Here is a 13,366-nt window from a genome sequence, read left to right on the forward strand (position 1 = left end):
TTTTCAGGTTTCAGTCTGTAATGCAAATACATTCAGCATCACTAAGGCTGGTTGCCCTTGCTGGAGTGTAGGCAGTCACCGAGAATACACATGGTGGTGGTCTGAAAAAACAGTTTGGACATGTGCATTTAAATAAATCAAAAAAAGTGGTTTCATAATGTGTCAGTCTGTAAAAGTGATTTTCACTTGCCCCGAAAAAAAAAAGAGCAGTAAGTGTGCTTTCAAATTGGCAAAGAAATTTCGTTTTGGGACTAATGTGAAAACATGACTCTGTGTGCAGAGAGGAATTATAGGCAGAGATTTATTGCGTATTGCTCTGGTGATTTCACAGTTGCATTAGATGGAAAGGGGGAGCGAATTTTTGGGGGAAGAAGCAGACTCTTAGCACACACCCATGTGCTTGCCATGTATAATCATGCACAGTATTTACAAGCGAGTGGGGTTTTCAGGTTTCAGTCTGTAATGCAAATACATTCAGCATCACTAAGGCTGGTTGCCCTTGCTGTAGTGTAGCAGTCTGGACATGGGCTTTTTAAAAAATCTGAAAAGTGGTTTCATAATGTGACAGTTTGTAAAAGTGATTTTCACTTGCCCAAAAAAAAGAGCAGTTAGTGTGCATTCAAATTGGCATAGAAATTTCGTTTTGTGACTATTGTGAAAAGAAATGTAGTAATATATTTAAATACAATAAAGGAATTTTTTTTTAGTTTTTTTCAGGTATTGCTGAAGAGCAGTGAACAAAATTTAAGATGCCTACAAAATCCAGAGTTCAAAAAACGCAAAAAAAAAAACTATATTTGAAGACAACTGGAGGACCAAAGTTAGTAGAAGATGCTCATGTTGGGAAAAAGAAAAAATCTTCTGGTAAGCAGAAAAAACAATTTCTTAAAAATATATTCAAAACAAGGAAAAATGTACAAAATGTCTGTACTGGAAAGAATGTTACGAAACGAACAGAACAGGAAAAAATTGAGAATTTAGTTAATGCAAATATACCTTCTGCAACTCAAAAGATTTACATAAACAGAAAAACAGCGTTTAAAGAGATACGTAGAAAAATGTTTCAGAGAAGAGTTATGTCCAATTTGATAAAGGATGTGAAGAAATATAAGCAAAAGGCAAAATATTACAAGAGAAAAAAAGAAATTGAAGCCATTGCAGCAAAGGCATTAGAATTAAAAAGGAAACTATTCATATTAATTTTGAATAGGATGCGTACATTAGACAAAATGGTTAATGTACTGAAATCACATAGCAAAAGGAAAAGAGTAGTGAACAGAACAAACTTTTGTAAAGTGTTTTTAGGAAAGTGGATGCATAGTTCAAGTAGTGAACCTTTTTTTAATGAAGAGAGCTATTTTCAAAGTAATAGTTTGCTGCATGCAGTTGACACCAGAGGTCGTTCATACGAAGTAACAAATGGTTGCATAATGGAGAAGGAGATAATGGTTCCAAGAGATGAGGTACAAGTGATGGCAGATGAGGCAATGGGGAGACGTCCTAAAGCCCCAGTGTACACTTGGAATTGTAGTAGTATTTGCACTGTGCGTCAGGAATCTATTGACAAATTTCGAGAGTTTCTAAGAGAATATAGTAAAAAAAGTGTAAAACAGAAGATTAAGGTGCTTCAAAGTCTGGATCCATGCAGAGTGAGAGAGAATACTGGTTTGCAGGGTCATTCTCTGGCTTGTCTATCTAGAAAAGTGTGCAATAGTGTTTTCCATCATTTTAGGATGCTGGCTGTTCATCATACTGAAATATGAAAGTTTGTGAGACGGTTGTATTTTGCCAAAAGTCCAGCAATAAAGTTAAATGAATTGAATAGGGCTCTGTTCCGAGGAACAGTATCAGATGTAGAGAAGGTTGTTGATGAAATTCAGTTTTGTTACTTTGGTCCTGAACAAAACAGTGCAGAGAAGGACACAGTAAATGAGGAAGAAGTGGAAGAGAATGTAGAACCCTCTGTAAGTAACACATTTAATGATCACATAACAAAATTTGCAATAATCTCTAATGAAAGACCAAATTTTACTTGTATTTGTTGCCGCAGAACTCATTATAGAAAACAAACTAGGAATGATGATCTCTACAGAAAGAGTGAAAATGAAGATAATTATAAGTGGAAGGATTTTGCCACATATATATTTCTAGAAAATTGTTTTGAATTGGGTGAAGATCAGCGTATTTGTAAATACTGTTACAACAAGTTAGAGGAAAATAGAATGCCGACCAGAGCTGTACATAATAATTTAGAATTGGATGCTATTCCTGCTGAACTTTCTGAATTAAATACATATGAGTCTATACTCATTCAATGTGTTCATCCGTTCCAGACCATAGTACGTATGGAGCCCAAAACTGGTAAATTACCTCCTTCAGATTTACTGAGAGGTTTAAAAGGTAGAGTGGTGTATTTGCCCTTGGATTTGAAAAAAAATATGGAAACTATTGATGCGGATACTTTGGAAACTGAACCATTAATTATTCTGGTTAATGGTGTACCTACAAAGAATAAGAAGATTTGGCAGGAGCTGGTAGATGTGCGGAAAGTACAAAGAGCAAATTTGTATTTGAAAAAAAATAACAAATGGTATGAATCAATTTATATAGAAGAAGAAGAAGAAGAAGAAGAAGATTTACAAGAAGACACAGAAATACCAACTGGACAAATTGAAAAAGTGGACAAGTCAAAGGAAGAAGAAATGTATGAACATTTTAGCATACATCCTCTTCATTCGAAAGAAGTTATGGGAGACAATATTGATCTCTTTCAGATGAAGAAAGCAAAAGGAACTCCCGTGAGTGTATGGGAGGAGAGCTTGGAAGCTCGATGTTTTCCCCAGCTGTTTCCTAAAGGAAAAGTAGGACGATACGATGAACGTCCAGAACAGATTCCAGCTTCTGAGTATCGGACTACAAGACTATATGCTGAAGATCCCAGATTTCGACAAAGTATTCCTTATTTGTTCCATCTTTTATTTGAAAGCGACTTGTCTGCACTGTCTTATGCAGTAAATCACATTTTAAAAAGTGGAGTACATTTACAAAATGTGTCTGCTAAGGATTTTATGGAGAAAGTGCAGCACCGAGATGATCATTTGGAAACACAACTGATCAATCTGATGGCTTGTCAGCGTGGGACAAATGAATATTGGTACCGACGCCATGGTGAACTAAAATGCATGTTACGGAATTTAGGAACACCAACATGGTTCCTTACCCTAAGCTGTGCCGAGTACGCTTGGGATGATTTACTGGATTTTCTACGAGAGGCCAATTCAAACATTAAAAACATCGAATACAAGACAGCAGGAGAACTGTGCTCATTGGATCCGGTTAATGTTTGCAGATATTTCAATCATAGATTTGAGGCTATGATGTTCTTCATCTGCAATAAAAAAAATCCACCCCTTGGAGAAGTAGTGGATTTCTTTTGGAGAAAAGAGTACCAGGCAAGAGGTGCTCCTCATATTCATATGCTGTTGTGGATCAAGGATGCCCCAAAGTTTGGAACAGATGCTGATGAAGCAGTGTTATCTTACATTGAAGAATATGCAACATGTGCTATACCAAAAAGCACAGAAGAGAACAAGTTAAAGGAGCAAGTTTTACGTTTCCAAAGTCATCGGTGTGGAAAATACTGTCGACGGAAATACAAGAGCAAAGAAAAATACTACACTAAATGTCGATTTGGATTTCCTAGACCTGTTCTTTCAAATGGAAGAGTCAACAGTTTTATGTCAGCTGTGAGACATACTATCACAAGAAAATCACCTAAGAATACCTACAACCTAAAAAGAAAAGAAGAATCAAAAAATATAAATGACTACAACCCAGTCATTTTATCCATGTGGAACGCTAACATGGATATACAGTATGTAGCTGACAATTCCATTGCTGTTGCTCGATATGTAACGTCTTACATTACGAAATCAGAAAAAACAGAATTGAAGGAAATGTGGGAAGAGATTTCTCACGAGAAGACTGTCAGTAAGAAGCTGTACAGTTTCAGTTTGAAGATGTTATCGCATCGAGAAATTGGATCCTACGAATGTTCAGATAGGTTATCTTCTGCAAGTCTCTACTCGAAGTCAAGAAGAATAATTTGGGCAAGTTTAGGCCTTGCAGCAATGAGAAATCGGGTACTGAAATCTGTAGGAGAAATTGAATATTTGGCCGAGAATGACCCAGAAAGTACAGATATTTTGAAAACAAACATGTTGGACACATATTATCCCAAGAGAAGTCAACATCTGGAGAACATGTGTCTCTATGAAGTGCTGCAGAACTACATTTATTCACGGAAAGCCACAGAAGACATCAATAATGGAAAATATAAAGTCGTTGGTGAAGAAGGATGTTTGGTGAAGCAAACAAAAGGAAGTTTGATAAATCACCGGAAGCTGAGTTGCGACACTACTGACAAGAAGGAATTTTACTACTTGGCTCTTTTACAGTTGTTTAAACCATGGCGTACAGAGGATGAACTACTGGGAGAATTCCAGAGCTATGAAGATTCTTTTAATGCTTGCAAAGACAGCATACAATGCAGTACATTCTCAACTTATCTGCAAATGTTAAATGAAGAAATTGATCAGGAAACTACAATTGCAGCAGAAATCGCTAGAGATAGTTCTCAGGACAGCCAAAGTTCAGGAACACTCAGTCAAGATCCCCTAGGACAACCAATCATTGAAAATGAAGCATCAATAGCCATGAATGAAGTGGAAACGGCTATGAATCAAGCTCAAGAAGAATTTATAGACTTAGAAAATTTGGAAAGACAACTGAATCAAGAGCAGCAACAAATTTATGAAGAGATCAAAAACAAAATTGATCACGGATTTCTACATGAAAAAAAAGAGTGCTCATGCACATCATTTCATCCAATCAGGATGTATGTAAGCGGACAAGCTGGAACTGGAAAAAGTTTCCTAATAAAAGTCATCAGAAGCTACCTAAAGCAAAAAACGGATTCTACTTTGTCTTGTGTGGTTACTGCTCCAACTGGGTTAGCAGCATATAACATAAAAGGAATCACTTTACATCGTTTGCTAATGTTACCAGTGGAGCATGAGAACAAAATACAATTCAACAAGCTAACTGGAGAAGCATCCTTGGAAGTTTCAAGAGTATTGAAGAAGATGCAAGTTCTCATTATTGATGAGGTGAGCATGGTATCAAACTTAATGCTTGCCTTTGTGCATTTAAGAATGCAGCAAATTTTGAAGACAGACTATGACATGTTATTTGGTGGAAAACACGTCATAGTTTTTGGAGATCTTTTGCAACTTACTCCAGTTAAAGGACAACCAGTGTTTAATACTGTCACACATGAAGACACGAAGAAGTCATTGGGAAGCATCGGAAATACAAATATTTGGTCCTTCTTTGAGTACAAGGAACTTACTACTAATATGAGGCAAGCAAACGATGAAGAATATGGAAGTATTCTGAAAGATATCAGGATTGGACTACTCACAGAAGTTGGCAAAAAAACATTACAGAGTCGGCTGCTACATAATTTATTTCCAAAGGAAGAAATAGTTGCAGAGAAGATATACAAGAACATTGCAGAAAACAAAAGTGTCATCTGCTTAATGCCAACTCTACGTGAATGCTCAATATTCAATGAGGAGCTTTTGAAATTGGAAAAGGAAGAGATCAGGAAATTGGAAGCAGTGGACAAAATTGAGGATGGAAGAATTAGTGTCACAGTAACAGGCAAACTGAAAAATAAATTGGACTCACTAGAGAAGAACATCTCCAAAACAGCTGGATTAGAAAAAAATCTATATGTTTGCATGAACTGTAGAGTATTTTTAAGGAGAAATTTGGATGTTGAAAAAGGTTTAGTTAATGGAGCGATGGGAAGAGTTGTGGGTTTTATTAATTACCAGAAAAAAGAAGGAGTTGAATGTTTAAAAATAAAATTTGATCAGATAGAAGAAGTTAAAGATATTTGTCGTTGTACAGTACGTTTTATGCTTGTGAAAGACTTATATGTACGTAGGAAGCAGTTTCCGTTTTCTCTAGCATATGCTGTAACTATTCACAAGTCTCAAGGATTGACTGTAGATTGTGCATTTGTGAACATTGGTTCAACTGTGTTCAAAGAAGGTATGGCATATGTAGCTTTGTCACGAGTGAAAACATTATCAGGTTTATTCATGATAGACTTTGATGACTCAAAAGTTAGTGCTGATACAAACTGTGTAAAGGAGTATAATAGATTAAGAAGAAGCTATGCTCCTCATTTAGGTCAGTATCCTGTGTTGGAGAAACGTGTAGTTTCTCGTAAAAGAAAAAATGAGAATATCTGTAATGAAGATGTAGAGAAGAGGAAAAAAAAGAGGAGTGATGTAATTGCAAGCAAAAAGAAAAAGGAAAATGAAGAACAGGTTGTAGGATGTCATTTTGAAAATAGCTCTGGTGTCAACTGCTACGCAAATGTAGTGCTGAATGTTGCATTTTATCTGAAAAGTTTGCAAGAGCAGATAATAGTAAATCAGTGAAAAAGATTCTGTTCAGAGCTGAGTCTCCTTTTTCAAAAGCTGAGTAAAGATAAAACTCAAATAGAAAGTGCTACTGAAATTAGAAAACTTTTAGATGTATGTTCAGGACGAACACAGTTTTCTCAAAATGAACAGCAAGAGGCACATGAATTTTTGATGTATTTTCTTCAGGTAGTGGAAGAAGAAGGAGTTCCCATTGACATTTTTTTTGGTCTCTCTTATAAATGGGAACATAGTTGTGATAATTGTTATAATATATGTGGCTCTATTGTTGATAATGAAAGATTTATTTATTTGACATTGCCAGAGAGTAAAACAGTCACTTTTGCAAAATTAGTTAAAGATGCTAATCATAGCATGAAATGTAGTGAGTGTAATTCTGACATGTTTTCAACATTAATTTTAAAGGAATACGGACAGTATGTAATTTTAATGATGCAACGATGTAGAGCTGATGGTTCAAAATTGGATACTTTAATAAAGAAGTTTACAGGACAGCAATTATCAATTTCAGGAAAAACTTTTGTAACTGTTGCAATAATTTTCCATGATGGACCTACTGTTACTTCTGGACATTACACAGTTTATCTTAAATGTGAAAAAGGCTGGACACTGTGTAATGATTCCCAATTGATTTTCAAACAACGTTTGCCTTTTGATTTAGCAAATTCCTATCTAATCTTCCTGAAACCTAAATTTTAGACAGATTTGGCAAGATCTCGACAAAATAATTTTACCATTTTACTGGATTACCATTGCAATTTTGTAGAAAAAAGATTTTTTAAATTATCATTTGGCCTAATGGAAAGATAACCAATTGTAATGTGGACTTTTTAAATTTTTAATGAAACTTTGAAAAACCAATAATTTAGAGATTATCGGTAACTTCTGCACATTTTAAATTTTGGAATGTTATTGGACTGCCATTGGAAATTTTTTCAAAAATGATTTAAAAAATTACTATTTGGCCATGCGGAAAAGTAACCAATTCTATTGTGGACTTAATAAATTATTCAAAAAATTTTCGTGAACCAAAATGTTACAGAGAATCGGTGAGATCTGGACAAATTAAACTTTAGAATTTTATTGGATTACCGTTGGAAATTTATTCCAAAAAAAAATTTTAAATTACTATTTGGTCTAAAGGAAATGAAATCAGATGTATTTTGGAGTTATTTGAGATATAATATTGTGATTATACTTCTGAAACAAACATATCAGACGGTATTTTAAAGAAATAAGTATTGGTATTAGATGATATTTTTTTAGAATATTATGCATTTCTATAATGTTAAGTTTAAGTAAAAAAAGAATCAGGGCTTTTTTAATACAATCTTTGTGATTGTTATTTTTTTTTGCCCGCTGTAAAATGATGAATGCAATTGCTTTCACAATTTATAGTGAAATGCAATAGATTCTGAAAACAGCAAAAATAAGGCAAAAATATTTTTGGGAAAAAAATGTAAATATGTGTACTGTATTATAAAATGTTTTAAAAATATTAATACTTTTTTCTTTTTTTCCAGATAGATATAGAAAAATTTCGAAAACTAGAACCATTTTTAAAACTATTTTTTTTAAAAACAAATGAATAAATATTTTTTTGAGTGAGTATGGTAAGTCAATAATAATAATTGTAGTCTCTCAAGGACCTTGTAATGTGATAATTGATTTTTAGTGTTTTTTTAAAAAAATAAAAAAAAAGTACGCGCACCGTACGCGTACGGTAAAAAAAAAAAAAAAAAGTTTTTAAAAACATATGTAAAAAAAAGATGAAAGATAAGGTTGGCTCTTAAAAGAACCGTTGTGTTCATGCAGGGACAGAGGAAAGGAAGCATGGGAAAATTATTCAAAGCGACAAATGTGCTGATCTATTTTGTTGTTCACTAGGGAAACACTGGTCTCCCTATAGCAAATTAGATCTTGACAAAATGTGCATCGAATATCAACCTTCCGAAATCGAGGGTTGATTTCCAGAGGGCCAGCAAAAGGAGATTCTCCCCCCACAGATGAAGGGCTCACCTGACCTGCAGAAGAAGGAGTCAGCCCTGCAGATGATGGTCCAGGCTGAGCTGCTGTGGATGTACTGGCTTGTCTTTCTGAAGAGTTACCTCCAAAAAGATGACCATGTGTCCTTCTGTGTACATCCTGGAGGTGTCTCTTCATGGTGTGATTCCCAAAGGAATACTTCCTGTTAGGATTACCTCTAGAAAGTACACGCTTACACAGCTTACAAGTCACTAAGGGTGCATTTACCTTTTGCTGGCCTTCAGGAAAAGTAAAATAATCCCATACATAAGAGGGCTTTTGTTTCCTCGATCTCTGCCTCAAGACAGTGCTGCTAGTGCTAGCCTCACTCTCAGAAGAGCTCTGCTGTTCTGCCATCGTATCCCAAAGACAAACCAGCTCCTTCTCCCAAGGGATCACAAGCAGAAATGAGGGGAATGGGTGTGGTGTAGGAGAGTTCTAGAACTGAAAGTAGTTTCAACCAATCAAAAGTTGTGTTTCATGATCACATGATCTACCGTACGCTTACGGTACGCTTACGGTACGCTTACGGCAAAAGTGCGCATGCGCGTAAAAAAGACACGTGCTTGCGCGCATGCGCATAACAGTCACTACCCGACACTTCCGCGTAACGTGCGCGTGTAGCGTACACGCGTACGCGTCCCACGCGGAGTACGCGCGGCTACGCAAATTGCGTAACTATACGCAAGCAGCGTAGGAAAATTACGGACGTTGCGTAAACCGTACGCTTACCGTGAGCTTACGGTACGCGTACTAAAAAAATAGAAAAAAAAATAGAAAAAAAGTACTGCAAATAAATTTTACATGTTTATTTTAAAAAATATATAAAAAAAACATATTAAAGAATTAAAAAAATTAAATCATAGTCTTTATAAAAGGTAAGAAAATTAAAATAAAAATATGTTAGAAAAAATAGAAGAAAAAAAATAAATTAGCATTTAAAAAACCTTGCAAATTCACTGAAAAAACCATGGGTTTCACACACGTTATAGTTAGGAATTAGCATTTAAAAAACCTTAGAAATTCAGTGAAAAAACCATAGGTTTCACACACGTTATAGTTAGGAATTAGCATTTAAAAAACCTTAGAAATTCAGTGAAAAAACCATAGGTTTCACACATGTTATAGTTAGCTGGACATTTTACTCGTAAAAAACCAATGAAATTCCCCCATTATAGTTAGTTCAGCTAACTATAACTCGCGCGCCCGCAATGCACTGCTGATGACGTCACATATTACATCACTCATGACATGGTCAGTGACATCACTCATGACATCACTGATGACATCTCAAATGACATCACTGATGACATCACTGATGACATCATCCTTGTGATAGAGTGGCAGACCTCCTCTTCCCCTAATATAACCTTTGACACACACATTCAAAAATAGAGACTAAAATTTACAAAACAATGGACATACCAATAACAGTTACAACAACCTCTTCAGTAATTCTAAGATCCACATACACATCCACTCATTCACCAACAGTCCAATACAGTCACTCATACATGTACTCACTTATATATGTACTCATACACCTATACATCCTGTTACACAATGCCACTCATCCATAGAGCAACTCACACACATAGTCACTCATGCTAATAAAGAATCAAACATACATTTACTTGCATATACAGTTATACACACACCACCACACTTACTTCTACGGAAACTTACACATACTTAGTCTTTTAAACAATCACTTATAGAAACACATACTTATTCATACAGGAACTCTTTCAATCTCTCACTCTCACATATACTCACATATATACACCAATAGTCACATATACTAGTTTTAAACATATGTAGTTACTCATAAAGACACTATTGAGACAGTCATTCACTCACTAACACACCCATACACACACTCATCCACCCATGCAGTCCTGCACACATGCTCTGTTCAACACATACAAACAGTGAGTCACTCATTCATGCACCTATGCACTACGTAATACCCCCCACCGAACCATGCAGACACTCAGACTGATACTCAAAAAACCAACTAATAACCTATATAGACACCCATGTAGCTACTCACCAACCCATGCAGCCACTTATACACAAAGTGAGAGACTGATACAGATATTTACATATTTAAACATTACTCACTAAGCCATGTATTCACTATGATACACTTAATCAGTCAGTTACACAATCAATTTTTCAAAAACAAATCATCCATTTAGACACTTATATACCCATTTATTCTTCCATCGACCTTGAGATATACATATATAAAACATATTTAATTTTCAGAAAAACCCACATTCACTGGATGATGTCATCAGTGATGTCATTTGAGATGTCATCAGTGATGTCATGAGTGATGTCACTGACCATGTCATGAGTGATGTAATATGTGACGTCATCAGCAGTGCATTGCGGGCGCGCGAGTTATAGTTAGCTGAACTAACTATAATGGGGGAATTTCATTGGTTTTTTACGAGTAAAATGTCCAGCTAACTATAACATGTGTGAAACCTATGGTTTTTTCACTGAATATAGATTATACTTACCGACATCACCAACTCTGCAGTGCCGGCTCTGGAACATTGTCTCCTGCTGAATGAAAGTGAAAAAGACACTTTAATTATACTGCGTTAGTTACCATTTAAAGACATTTTTGATATTAAAATATTACATTGGAAAGCACATATTACCAGAGAGAGGCAAGGTTCCACACAAGACAAGGTAACCATACTGTACTAGAAGTTTAGAATTGCAAGCGTTAGAGGGTCCGTTAGGCGTTCTGAGCTGTAATAATTTTGTGCTAAATGTTGCAGGTGCAGATAGTTCCTACTTGGGTAGTATCCAGCGAAGACACCAGTGTGGCAGTCTCTCTTTCTGTCCCATTCCCCTTTCCCCCCTGCTTCTGCTAGGAGAGTGCCTGGATAAATGTTTTAAGAGTTTGGCTTTTGGCACAGTGAATGGATTACTACAGGGTGCTGAATGGGTCACTGAAGGAGTGTAAGGGGAGTGACATGGTGTTTGCGGGAACTGTATGAATACTGACTGGGGTATTGAAGTTGTGAAAGACAAGTGTGTAGGTGGTTAGAGGCCTGCATGCATAGTGGATAGACGTTTGAAGCAGTCCATGTGCTAAGGCCTGGTTCACATGAGTACCTGGGTACTGACTGAATCATTAGAGTACAGCAAGGAGAGTGCCTCAGTGAATTTATAAGTGGTTGGGTTTTGGCGCAGTGAATGGATTAGTACATGATGCTGAATGGGTCACTGGAGAAGTGTAAGGGGAGTGACAGGGTGTTTGCGCGAACTGTATGAATACTGACTGAGGTATTGAAGGTGTGAAAGAAAAGTGAGTAGGTGGTTAGAGGCCTGCATGCATAGTGGATAGACGTTTGAAGTAGTCCATGTGCTACGGCATGGTTCACTGCATGAGTACCTGGGTACTGACTGAATCATTAGAGTACAACAAGGAGAGTGCCTCAGTGAATTTATAAGTGGTTGGGGTTTGGCGCAGTGAATGGATTAGTACATTGTGATGAATGGGTCACTGGAGAAGTGTAAGTGGAGTGACAGGGTGTTTGCGGGAACTGTATGAATACTGACTGGGGTATTGAAGGTGTGAAATACAAGTGTGTAGGTGGTTAGAGGCCTGCATGCATAGTGGATAGACATTTGAAGCAGTCCATGTGCTAAGGCCTGGTTCACTGCACGAGTACCTGGGTACTGACTGAATCATTAGAGTACTACAAGGAGAGTGCCTCAGTGAATTTATAAGTGGTTGGGTTTTGGTGCAGTGAATGGATTAGTACATTGTGATGAATGGGTCACTGGAGAAGTGTAAGGGGAGTGACAGGGTGTTTGCGGGAACTGTATGAATTCTGACTGGAGTATTGAAGGTGTGAAAGACAAGTGAGTAGGTGGTTAGAGGCCTGCATGCATAGTGGATAGACGTTTGAAGTAGTCCATGTGCTAAGGCCTGGTTCACTACATGATTACCTGGGTACTGACTGAATCATTAGAGTACTGCAAGGAGAGTGCCTGGATGAATCTTTTAAGTTTTGGGGTTTTGGGGCATTGAATAGATTAGTACATGATGCTGGATGAGTCACTGGAGGTGTGCAAGGGGAGTGACAGGGTGTTTTTTGGAGTATCTAGATACTGACTGGGCAATTGAAGATGTGAAAGACAATTCTGTAGGTGGTTAAAGGCCTGCATACATAGTGGATAGCCGTTTGAATCAATCCATGTGCTAAGGCCTGGATCAGTGCATGAGTACTTGGGTACTGACTGAATGATTAGAGTTTTTTAAGCCGTTATGTGTATGCAAAGACATAACATACCCACAACCTTCTCTCTGAATGGTTCCTAAATGCATACAGACTCTCAGTGTGATTCTAGACAACAAACATATTACCAAATCACATTTTCTTGTCTGGAATGGGTAAACGGAGTACACACAATCCACATATTTTACTACTGCACATTATTGTAGAACCCTGACTCATTTTACAAATACATAACCAATGACTGGTTTCTAATTCTACCAAAGTATGAGAACAGGATAGGTTTTTAAGCAGTTATGTGTCTGAAAACACATGAAATACCCAAATCCATCTCTCAGTACAGTTTCTAAATGCACACAGACTCACAGTGTGATTCTAGAAAACAAACAGTATCCCTTGGATTTTACAAAAACACATTTACTATTCTATTTTAATACTGCTCATTAGTGTATAAGCCTGACTCATTTTACAAACACATCAACAATAAATGGTTTCTATTTCTACCAAAATGTAAGCACAGGATAGGTTTTTAGGCACTTATGTGTCTGCAAAAACATG

Source organism: Triturus cristatus, chromosome 9 (genome assembly GCF_964204655.1).
Source record: "Triturus cristatus chromosome 9, aTriCri1.1, whole genome shotgun sequence".
NCBI lineage: Eukaryota > Metazoa > Chordata > Amphibia > Caudata > Salamandridae > Triturus > Triturus cristatus.